General features: G+C 42.0%; 1 protein-coding gene across 2 annotated transcripts in view; it reads left to right on the forward strand.

The window, feature by feature from the left end:
- CRB1 (crumbs cell polarity complex component 1) overlaps positions 1 to 13295 on the forward strand; it is a 175365-nt gene that overhangs the window by 126154 nt on the left and 35916 nt on the right. The gene's annotated exons all lie outside the window — the stretch shown is intronic.

Genomic DNA, 13295 nt, shown 5'->3' on the forward strand with positions numbered 1-13295 from the left:
GCAGAATTTTATCGGCTGAATATTTTTGCTTAATTGTGTCAACCATATTATGGCACATCTTTGCTGATAATGAAATTTAGTAGTACTGCATTGCAGATATGCAACAACTACTGTAAAAATATGAATTGTCATTTAAGTATGCTAAGCACTAGAAATGCATTTGGTTATTTTTAAAATAGTATCAAAGGCATCCCACTAAACTTGAATATTAAACTCTAATATATGTATTTATATCAAACCTGGGAATGTTACAATTTGATGCTATTTGCACAGTATAATGTACCAATTATACTCTGGGAACTAGGAACTAGTTAAATGTTTAATCGCTGGTATTGTATCATGCCAGTGCATATGTATGAAGCTTTTCAGTTAGTCTTTATTTGAATTTGTTTAAGTGTATGTGCTGTCTAATAGTTAATAATTTGTATTGCACCTAATGGTCCATTTTCTAGGTCTACTCTTTTTTCCTAAAATTGCTAAAATGACAATGTGATCATTTGTGCATGTTGAGTTGTTTTTTATGTGCTTGGCTAAATTCATAAATGATAAGGAGTAGCCTGGTTTTGAAAACAACAGAGGACGATGAGAGCACTAAACTAACCTAATTAAACATAAACCCTTTTACATTGCAACGTTTGGATGGAAATATCCGGAGTACAAATGTTTCTTTGAGAAATACCTTTTACATCTAAATATTTCATCAATTCATTTTTGAGAAACAGATGTAGAATATCATTTTATTGCCAGCTAATTTTGCAGGGTAGCATAATTGAAAGAAGGCTATTTTAGAGGGTCACAGAGTTATGACAAGCATGTGTCATTCATTCATTCAATAGTATTTATTGAGCATTTACTATGTGCAGAGCATTGTACTAAGCACTTGTAATGTACAATTCAGCAACAGATAGAGACAATCCCTGCCCAGTAACGGGCTCACAGCTTGGCTCAGTGGAAACAGCACGGGCTTGGGAGTCAGAGGTCATGAGTTCAAATCCCGGCTCAGCCGCTTGTGACTTTGGGCAAATCACTTAACTTCTCTGTGCCTCAGTTACCTCATCTGTAAAATGGGGATTAAGACTGTGAGCCCACGTGGGACAACCTGATCACCTTGTATCCTCCCCAGTGCTTAGAACAGTGCTTTGCACATAGTAAGCACTTAACAAATGCCATCATTATTATTATTATTATTATTATTATTATGCAGGACCATAAATAGCTTTTCAGCCAGTTCAGTGATTGGAAGGCTACCCCTTGTGACACATTTGTTTTTTACTCCTACCTTTTCACTATCCACCCAGTTTACTTGCATGTTTCAGAGGGTATATTCCAAATTACTACATTGAACTAGACAGTTGGAGCAGACAAGAATACCTGTGGATTATTGGTGTCTTGCACTACCAAATAATCAGAGACTGCAGAGATTTACATGTGCTAACTTTGAAGAACATGTCTAATTCTAGAAAACAGATGACTGTATGACATCATCAATATAAAGAGAAAATTATTTAAAAATCTGTCATTCAAAATCTCTGTAGCCCAAAAGCCATTATCTTCACCATGACTGTAAGTTGTTTTCTTCCAAGGCTTTGAAAAAACTAACCATCTGACCACAAAATACCATCTTTTCCCCTTTGTACTCCACTATTCTCAATTTCATTTTGTCTGAAAACATCTTTCCTCCCTCTTTATATTAAAATAAACCTCTGCCTTTGCTCTGTCTCTTCTTTCTCATTTTTTTCTACTGCTGTCTGTCTTCATTTACTTTAAATGTATCATGCTTTACAGGAATTTTACAAATCTCACACATACACAGAATCCGAATGGCTTAATGGATAGAGCATGGGCCTGGGAGTCATAATTCTGCCTCGGCCACCTGTCTGCTGTGTGACCTTGGGCAAGCCACTTCACTTCTCTGGGCCTCAGTTACCTCATCTGGAAAATGGGGATTAAGATTGAGAGCCCCATGCCCGGTACTGGTTCTGTGTCCAACCTGATTCACTTGTATCTACCCCAGCATTTAGAACAGTGCTTCCATGTAGTAAGCACTCAACAAGTACCATAATTATTATTATCTCTCTCTCACACACACACATTCACATACCTCATAGTCTCTGGTATTATGCTAAACAATGGGGTAGATAGAAAATAAACAATCTTGACAAGGTTCCTCTGAGAGAGTTCAGATACAGAGAAAACAGAAACAATTATAAACAAAATGTCATCTGAAAACAAAAATGTTTCCATTTAGAATTTCTCTGTTAAAACCTCTAAGAAGCAGAGAAAACCTGAGAGAAGCACTGTTGCGCAGTGGAAAAAGGACAGGCCGGGAGTCAGAGGATCTGGGTTCTAATCCCAGCTCCCCCCACTTCCTTGCTGTGTGCCCTTGGGCAAGTTACCTAACTTTCTTGTGTCTCAATTTCCTCATCTCTAAAATGGAGATTAAATATCTATTCTCCCTTCCCTTTAGACTGTGAACCCTGTGTAAGATGGAATTGCGTCCAATATGATTCCAGTAGATTGTAAGCACTTGAGGACAGGAATCAGGTCTACCGACTCTGATATATAGTCTCCCAACCACCCAGCACAGTGCTTGGCACACAGTAAATGCACAATAAATGCCATTGATTCGTTAGGTTGTAGCTACTGAAATAGTATGTCGCTTAGCATGTAGTAAGTGCTTAACAAATACCACTACTCTATTATTGAATGTTTTGTCCTTTTCCTTCCCCAAACCTCAAAGGTGCATAAATCTTGGATCCACAAAGAAAATTTGTATTTCCCAACAACTAAAACTGAATGAAACTCAGTCTAAAGTCGGCAACGCTTTCTGGAACCCAGGCTAGAGAGAGATTCTAAGCAGCACACAGGGATTTCTCAGGAGGTTCGCAAAAGAAACTCCCCCAATCACTTCCTTTTCTCATCTCTAAAATTGTCACTGTAAAAAAAATATTTTTGCCAGTCCTACATCATGAATCAATCATATTTACTGAGTGCTGTGTGCAGAACACTGTAACTGAGAGTTGGCAGACACGTCCCCTGCCCACAGTGTGCTTTCAGTCTGAGAGGACGGAAAAAGCAACATTGCTTAGAGAATGAAACAAGGGCCCTGGGAGTCAGAAAGACCGAGGTTCTAATTCCCGCTCCTCCACCTGTCTGCTGTGTGACCTTGGGCAAGTCACTTAACTTCTTTGAGCCTCAGTTACCTCATCTATAAAATGGGGATTAAGACTGAGTCTCAGATGGGACATGGACTATGTCAAACCTGATTAGCTTGTATCTACCTTAATATAGTGCCTGGCACATAGGACTTAACAAATACCATGAAAAATTAGAAATGATCTTAGTTAAAAGATTTGTCAGCCTATGTAAATGATTAATTAGAATATTGAGATATTAAAGTGTGACAGTGTAAATAAAGAAGAAAATGAACTTATCAGCAGTAAACTCCCGGTACAGGTCTGGAGTTCATTACCTCAGACTTAAGTCCTCTGATACTCACCCGAAACTGAGCTTTCTTCATAGTGGTGAGGATGTAATCCTTATACAGAAGCTATCTGCCTCTGACTTACTCTCTTTATAGTGCACGCTACTTCATTTTACAAGGATTAGTTTGTTTCGATGATGAATATTTATTATTAAAGGTTCCCTCGGCATGTTATATTTGTTTATTGTTCAATAAAAAAACTCAGATGTGCCCTGGAAACACAGCACACTCACTTTGCTCCTCTAGTGCCAACCTACTCACTATACCTCGATCTTGCTGCCAAGCCCTTGCCCACATCCTGCCTCATGCCTGGAACTCCCTTCCCTGTCATATCCCACAGACCATCACTCCCTCCACCTTCAAAGCCTTATTCAAATCACATCTCCTCCAAGAGGCCTTCCCCAGCTAAGCCCTCATTTCCCCTAATCCATCTCCCCTCTGCATCACCCTTGCTCTTGGATTCATACGCTATCAATCAATCAGATTTACTGAGTGTTTACGGTGTATAGAGCACGATACTAAATGCCTAGGAGAGTACAGTATAACATAGTCATACATGCTCCCTATCCATACAAACTTGCAGTCTAGAAGGGGATACAGACATTAATATAAATAAATTGCTTACATTGTATCATACAATATTATATATATATTTATATATATATATATACACATTAGTGCTGTGGGGCTGAAGGAGGGGTGAATAAAGGGAGCAAATCCAAGTGCTAGAGTGACCCAGAAGGGAGTGGGCAAAGAGGAAATGTGGGCTTAATTAGGAAGATATCTTGGAGGAGATGTGCCTTCAGTAAGGCTTTGAAGTGGGGGACGGTATAATTGTTTTTTGGATATGAAGAAGGAGGGCGTTCCAGACTAGGAGCAGGACGTGGGTGAGCGGTTGGAGGTTGAGATAGACGAGATCGAGGTACAATGAGTAGGTTGGCATTAGAGGAGTGAAGTGCACGGGCTGGGTTGCAGTAAGAAATCAGTGAGATAAAATAAGAGGAGGCAAGGAGATTGAGAGCTTTAAAGCTGATGTAAAGAGCTTCTGTTTTGTGCAGAGGTGGATGGACAACCACCGGAGGTTCTTGAGTGGGAAACCTGAACAGGTATATAGAGAAAAATGGTGCACGCAGCCTAGTGAAGTATGGACTGGAATGTATGGACTGGAATGGGTAGAGACAGGAGGCAAGGAGGTCAGCAAAGAGATTGATTCAGCAGTCAAGCAGGGTTAGTTTAGGTGCACAGATTAACATGGTAGCAGTTTGGATGGAGAGGAAAATACAGATTTTAGGAATGTTGTGAAGATTGAACCAACAGGATTTAGTGACAGATTGAATATGTGGGTTGAATGAGATGTTTATGGACTTGTGACGCAGAGGGAGGATGGTGGTGCTGTCTACAGTGATGGGAAAGTCAATAGTATTTATTGAGCGCTTACTATGTGCAGAGCACTGTACTAAGCGCTTGGAATGAACAAGTCGGCAACAGATAGAGACGGTCCCTGCCGTTTGACGGGCTTACGGTCTAATCGGGGGAGACGGACAGACAAGAACAATGGCAATAAAAGTCAGGAGGATGACGGGGTTTGTGTGGGAAGATGAGGAGTTCTGATCTGGACATGTTAAGTTTGAGGTGTCGGCAGGACACCCAGGCAGAGATATCTTGAAAGTAGTGGGAAATGAGAGACTGCAGAGGAGAGAGATCAGAGCTGGAGATGTAGATTTGGGAATCATCCACATAGAGATGGTATTCTAAACCATGGGAGTGAATGAGTTCTCCAAGGGAGTAAAGTGTAGATGAAGAGCAGAAGAACAAAAGAACTGAGCCTTGAGGGACTTCCACAGTAAGGTAGAGGAGGAACCCAAGAAAGAGAATGAGAAGAAGCCACCAGAGAAATAGGAGAAGAACCAGGGGAGGAAGCCAAGGTTGGATAATGTTTCCAGGAGAAGGGGATGGCCGATAGCTCGAAGGCAGCTGAGAGGTCGAGGAGGATTAGGATGAAGTAGAAGCCATTGGATTTGACAAGAAGGTGATCACTGATTACCTTGGAGAATGAAGTTTCTATGTAGTGATGGGTCTAGAAACAATGATAATAATGATGGCATTTGTTAAACGCTTACGATGTGCAAAGCACTGTTCTAAGTGCTGGGGAGGATACAGGGAGATCAGGTTGTCCCACTTGGGGCTCACAGTCTTAATCCCCATTTTACAGATGAGGTAACTGAGGCACAGATAAGTTAAGTGACTTACCCACAGTCACACAGCTGACAAGCGGCAGAGCCGGGATTTGAACCCATAATCTCTGACTTCCCAGCCCGTGCTCTTTCCACTGTGTCATGCTGCTTCTCAAACAAGATAGAGGTGGTCAAGGACTGACAGTGGGTGGAGACAACTCACTCAAGGAGTTTGGAGAGGAACAGTAGGAGGGAGATGGGATGAAACCTGGATGGAGCCATGGGGTCCAGGGAGGCTATAGGCTACGTTTGTTTGAAAGCAGTGGGGAAGAAGCCATTGGAGAGTGAACAGTTGAAGATGGAAGTCAGGGAGGGAAGGAAGGAGGGGACAAGTGCTTTGCTAAGTCGTAAAACGATGAGGTCGGAGGAACAGGTGGAAAGGTGGATTTCTAGAAGGAACATCTATTGAGATACTGCTGCATGGATTAGTGGAGAGTCCAGGAGGCTGAGTAGCAAGAATTATTTCCTTAATCCTGTCACTTTAGCCCCAGCTCCGAATCAATCAATCACCGAGAGCTTACTGTGTGCAGAGCACTGTACTAAGTGCTTGAGAGAGCACAATATAACAGAGTTGGTAGACACGTTCTCCGCCCACCATGAGTTTACAGTCTAGAGGAAGCGGCCTTTTTTTCATGCCAGAAAATTGTGTTTTTCTTCTCTTACCCCCAGTGCAATCTGACTTTTCAGGATACCTGGACTGGGGACACCGATAGTCCTGTGAATAAATTTTCAAGAAAACATGCAGATTATGTGTAATTTGGAGCTGAATTTAGGTAGCCTTTGTCAGATTATTTTAGTACGAAAACTAAATTTTCGATATTGAATTTAACTTTAAGTGAATGACTCACGAATTTAGAAACTGTAGGAATTAGAAGTATGCATAAAATATCCCTCGACTATAATAATGCATAACTGTTAAGCCATTAAAAGTCAGTGCTAGATGATGTTAGACCAAAGATCCTTAAAGTAGATTATTAGACTATTTTTTTCTCTGATCCCAGAAGTTTATTTTTTATGGTATTTGTTAAGTGCTTACTATGCGCCAGACACTGCAGTAAGTGCTGGGGTGGATGCAAGCTAATCAGGTTGGTCACAGTCCCTGTCCTCCATGGGGTTTAGCTTCTTAACTCCCATTTTACAGATGAGGTAACTGAGGCACTGAAAAGTGAAGTGATTTGCCCAAGGTCACACAGCAGACAGACGGCAGAGGTAGGACTAGAACTCAGGTCCTTCTGATGCCCAGATCTGTGCTCTATCTGCTAGGCCATGCTGCTCTATATTATCTTCCTTAATGATCAGTATCCACAGGTTCAAAGAGGATTCATCTCTATTCAAGAATGAGAAAACCTTGGTTGAATATCTGAGGGAAGAGTTATGGGTGTTAGATAATACATCTCCAAACGAGAGGCTACATGTCTAGGAGATTCATGTCTGCTAATTCTGTTGCATTGTACTCTCTCAAGCGCTTAGTACAGTGCTCTGCACATAGCTGACCACTGATTGATTGATTTTCAGTCACATTGTTCCTCTGGGGGCCAATGCTCGGCACAAAATAGGTACTTAACGAACACCACAGTTATTATCGGTAGAAGCAGCACACTGGCATAGGGTCATTGGTCTGACCCAGTTACTTATGTTTCTAATGCAGCCCGTAGAGAAAATATCAGGAAAAAAAAGATCATTACGAGTATGTTTCTCTAGCTTGAAGAGAATATGGCACTAGCTTTGTAAAGAAATCCTGTTGTACTATTCTGATCTCCTTCGCCGACAGGAGGCTAGCTTAGTCAATTAAGGCAAGCAGTCATGCATAACTCTGCACACTTGATTTACTAATAAACTGGGAAAATATGGAAATATGTAGATTCTGGGGCACATAACTCCTAGGTAGATGCCCAGCTGCTGGACAATTTTACTCAGAAAATGATCTCAAATGGGGTCAGTGTCTATCTCAAAGGACACAGCGTATGATGATAAATACATGGATTTGTTCAGGATTCATTTTTCCTTGACAACATGTTGAGGATCTTTGCTCCTTCCTCACCATCCAAATGACCACCAGTCTGATCCAGTCACTTGTCATATCCCGGCTTGACTACTGCATCAGCCTCCTCTCTGATTTCCCCCTCAGCATTCTCTCTCCTTTCCAGTCCATTCTTCATTCCCCGATTATATTTCTAAAACACTGGCACATGCCTCCCCATTCCTCAAAAAGGTCAAATGGCTGCCCATCCCTCTCTTCGACATTCAGAAGCTCCTAAGGCACTCTATCAGTTCTCTTATTATTCCCTCTTCACTCACCAACCCCAGCTCCTGCTCCTTTTTCCTCTCAAGGTCACCCGCTTGTCATGCCTCGTTCTCATTTCTCTTGCTCTCTAGCTCTTGCCTACTCCCCATCTCCACCTGGAACTCTACCCACCTTCCTATTTTACAGACTACAGCTCTCTGGATCTTTAAAGCCTTTATGAAACCATCTCCAGAAGACCTACCCTGATTAATTTCTAATCTCCCCAGTATATGTTTTCCACTACCCTTGAGCACGCTGTGTTGTCTATGCACTTTAGTGCTCACAACTTCCGTTAGCCCTCATGGAATCATCTTATATATTCTACTTCCTCCGGGTGTCTGTACTTTATTTTAGTGTCTTTCTCCTCCACTATATGGTAAGCTCCTTGGTGGCAGGATTCAAGTCTACTAGAGAAGCAGCGTGACTCAGTGGAAAGAGCTTGGGCTTGGGAGTCAGAGGTCATGAGCTCGAATCCTGGCTCTGCCACTTGTCAGCTGTGTGACTGTGGGCAGGTCACTTAACTTCTCTGTGCCTCAGTTACCTCATCTGTAAAATGGGGATTAACTGTGAGCCTCACGTGGGACAACCTGATTACCCTGTATCTCCCCCAGCGCTTAGAACAGTGCTCGGCACATAGTAAGCGCTTAACAGATACCAACATTATTATTATTAGTCAATCATATTTATTGAGCATTTATTGTATGCAATGCACTGTAGTCAGCCAATCATATTTATTGAGCGTTTACAGTGTGTACTAAGCGCTTGGAAGATTATGATATAACAATAAACGTACTAAGCATCTGGGGTAGTACCATAAAACCGAGTTGGTAGACACATTCCCTACCCACAACTAGCTCCCCAAAGCAATCAGTGCAGTAATGGGCATAAAGTAAGAGCTCAATAAATTGATCTATTAATTGGTTGATTGATTAGAAGCCCATTTAGGATGACTGGTCCACCAATTGGCCATGAGGTCCCCCTGTGGGCAGTAGAATGTGAGCTCACTGTAGGCAGAAAATGTCACCATTTATTGTTGTATTGTACTTTTCCAAGCACTTAGTACAGTACTCTTCACACAGTTAGTGCTTAATAAATGCAACTGAATGAATAATTACTCCATTTTACCTAATTGCCTTGAAACATCTCTAAACTATGACAGAAGATTGCCGTTCTGAAAGTCAAACATACTGACATGAGCGAGGCTTCCTATAAATTTGAATTCTGTATAAATAACATCCATAATTATTAGTACATCCCTTGAGATCATTTCCAGAATTGGCTAAACAAAAACCCTCAGGATGCAAATCATCTCATAAGGCAGCCCAGTGTGCTGCCTGAATCATCCCAGAGAGGGAAGGGGAGTTAATTAACCTGGCCCGTAATTGGATAATTTTCACATTCTGTAAAAGCTGTGTTAGCTTCTATCAAAAAAGGCTGACTTCAGTTTAGTGAGCTCAGTATATTCAGCATTAATCAACTTTGAATAGGTCTTGTTCTTGCTAAAATTTGGGTGTAATTGAAACTGACCATGGCCACTTGTTCTGATGGGCGTATTGTAGCAATGGATGAATTTCTAAAATTTATCAGGGAGCTTCAGATTTCTCTGAAGGATTTCATTCAATAGTATTTACTGAGCGCTTACTAAGTGCAGAACACTGTACTAAGCGCTTGGAATGTACAAATCGGTAACAGATAGAGACGGTCCCTGCCCTTTGACGGACTTACAGTCTAATCGCGGGGGGGAGGATGTTACACATTTTACCAAAATCATATATATAAACATGCATACTAGATGATAAACTTCCAAAGGGCAGGGATCCTGCCTACCGACTCTAGTGTTCTTTCCCAAGCATTTAGTACAGTGCTCTGCATGGAGCAGTGTTCAATAAATGCCACTGATTGATTGGACTATTGGGAGAGTACAATGCAAAAGAGTTGAATGAGTTGGTATAATGTGTACAATTCAATGTGTATAATACAAATAAAATTGAATGAGTTGGTATACATGTTCTCTGCCCAAAAGAAGCTTACAGTATAAAGAGGAAACAGACATTAAAATAAACTACAGGTATGTACCACCTCTCAGGGTCACACCTAGAGAGTTTCCAGTACTATAGGAGCCTCGACTATGGGAGGGAGAACCAAGCAGAGGCATATCCATTCCATTCCTAGCTTGGGCAGTGGCTAGAGAGTGGAAGACAATCCACTATAACTCAAAGCTCACCTGTGCCAGGCCGCAGCGGCATAGGAGACAGTCGCGGGCGGAGACTCCGGTTAACTGAGAGGAAGGAGGCAATGGTAAACCACTTCTGGATTTTTACCAAGGAAACTCTATGGATCCACTATCAGAGCGACTGCAGATGGAGGTGGGGAGGTCTGGGAGAGATGTGTCCGTGGCGTCGCTATGGGTCGGACACGATTCGACAGCATAAGACAACAACAAAGACAGCTATGTACATAAGTGCTGTGAGGTGAATAGCCAGCACTTAAAGGGTACAGAGCCACGGTCAGAGATGACAAAGAAGGGGGAAACGGAGGGAAAAATGGGGGCTTAGTCAGGGAAAGCCTCTTGGAGGAGATGCAATTTTAATAAGGTTTTGAACGTGGGGAGAATTGCAGACTGTCAGTTATGAAGCAGCATGGCCTAATAGCAAGATTACGGGTTTGGAAGTCAGAGGATGTGGTTTCTAATACCAGTTCTGCCACTTGTCTGCTGTGTGCAAGTCACTTCACTTTTCTTGGCCTCAGTTACCTCATCTGTAAAATGGGGATTAAGACTGTGAGCCCCATGTGAGGCAGGGACTTTGTCCAACCTGATTACCTGTACGTACCCCAGGGCTTAGAACAGGACTTGGCACATAGTGCTTAAGGAATACCATAATTATTATTATGAAAGGGGAGGGAGTTCCAGGCGAGAGGGAAGATGTAGACAGTGGGAGATACACCAAGACAGAGGTGCTGTCTATAGGTTGGTGTAAGGGCAGAGTGTGCAGACTGGGTTGTAGATTGAATGTTTTAAAACCGATAGTAATGAGTTCTTTCCGATGCTGAGGTGAATGAGCAACCACTGCAGAAGGCCAACAAAAATATTTAGAATTAGAAATGGTCAATACAAATACCCAGAGCAGTGTTTATCCGTAAGTGCTAAGGAAATTATTCAACAGGATCTACTCCATAATAGACATTTTGGTACTTGACACAAATTGTTTCATAATGCAGGAGTTCTCCTGTTCATCTTTAACTGCCTGTCTGGAAAACATGCTTTTTTTCTACTAATATTTCATTATTTGTTTTGACAATCTCTTGGCTGAATGAAAGAAAGAATTAAGTTGATAAGTTTTAAGCTGAGTAGGCCCTACTGAACAGAATGGGAGAGCCATCTCAGTGCTTGGGGGAGAGAAGCTTAGGGTAGGAGGGGGCTCAGTGAGAGATTTCTTAAAATGCCTTTCTGAACACATCACTCCTCTCCTCAAAGGTTTCAAATGGCTAGTTCTTTGCATTGTAAGAAAAACACTATCGGACCATTGGCTTCATGACTTCTCCTCAGCTCTGTCCTTACTTCCTATCTGCTCTTCTCTCTCACTACAATCCAGCCTGCACTCTCTGCTCACCCCAAGTTAACTTTCTAACTGCATCACACTCTTGGCCATCCCCTCTCTGATCCGTTTCTTCCATGTTTATCCCTACCTGAGAATCTCTTTCCCAGCAAAGCCATACCAAGCCACATTCAAACCCTCCAAGAGTCATTTTTTCCAAGATGCATCCCCAAATTAATCCTCAACCTTCCAAATAATAAATACTTGTGGTACTTTTTAGTGCTTACTATGTGACTAGTATTGTACTAAGCACTGAGATAGGTAGACTATAAACAGATGGAACACAGTCCCCGAACCACATGGAGTTCATAGTATGAAGGTGAGGGAGGACAAGTACTGAATTCCTTTTTTACAGATGAAGAAACTGAAGCCCAGGGAAGTTAAGTGTTTGGCCTAAATTCACACAGCAGGCAAATGTCATAATAATAACAATAATAATAATAATGGTATTCGTTAAGCACTTACTTTGAAGCAGCGTGGCTCAGTAGCAAGACCCAGGCTTAGGGGTCAGAGATCATGGGTTGGAATCCCGGCTCTGCCACTTGTCAGCTGTGTGACTTTGGGCAAGTCACTTAACTTCTCTGTGCCTCAGTTACCTCATCTGTAAAATGGGGATGAAGACAGTGAGCCTCACGTGGGACAACCTGATGACCCTGTATCTACCCCAGCGCTTAGATCAGTGCTCTGCACATAGTAAGCGCTTAACAACATCATTATTATGTGCTAAGCACTATTCTAAGCATTGGGGGGATACAAGGTAATCAGGTTGTCCCACAGTCTTCATCCCCATTTTACAGATGAAGTAACTGAGATGCAGAGAAGTTAAGCAACTTGTCCAAAGTCTCACAGCTGATAAGTGGTGGAGCAGGGATTAGAACCCACGACCTCTGACTCTCAAGCCCATGCTCTTTCCACTAAGACACTCTGCTTCTCATTGCTTCATAGGCGGGATTAGAATCTAGGTGATCTGACTCTCGGCTTCTTCATCTTGTCACCTTATCAGTCACCTTAGTCCCAGTGTATATGTTTAATTACTATTTAATTCCTTATTTTTGCTTAGAAAACTGTATCTCTGTTTCTTTCTTAATCTCTTTCTCTCTTCCATGAGATTATAAGATCCTCAAGGGCAGGGACCATAATTGTTTCTTCTACTGTATATTCCCAAATGCCATATATAATGCTTGGCAATATGTGTAATTCCTGATGGTCATGGTTAATGAAGCTCTACATTTAAATTAGCTAAATAGTTCCCAGAAGACAAAACCTGGACCTAACTCAGGGTTTAACTGCTCCCAAGTTTTAGACTGCAAATTAGTTTGATTAGGAGAAGCAGTGTGATCTAGGAGAAGCAGTCTTGCCTAATGGGTAGAGTGTGGGCCTGGGAGTCAGAAGGACCTGGGTTCTTATCCTGGCTCTGCCACGTGTCCATGGTGTGACCTTGGTGCCTCAGTTACCTCATCTGTAAAATGGGGATTAAGACAGTGAGCCCAATGTGGGACAGAGACTGTGTCCAACCCAATTACCGTGTATCTACCCCAGTGTTTAGTACAGTGCCTGGCACATAGTAAGCACTTAACAAATACCACGGGTATTATTATTATTATTATTAGGTGGGCCAGTAGGGAACTGTAATGGACCTTGAAGAGTTTTCGGAGTTTGCCATTTTCACCAGCTTCTATTCAGAGACTCCTGTGTGC

Source organism: Ornithorhynchus anatinus, chromosome 4 (assembly GCF_004115215.2).
Source record: "Ornithorhynchus anatinus isolate Pmale09 chromosome 4, mOrnAna1.pri.v4, whole genome shotgun sequence".
NCBI lineage: Eukaryota > Metazoa > Chordata > Mammalia > Monotremata > Ornithorhynchidae > Ornithorhynchus > Ornithorhynchus anatinus.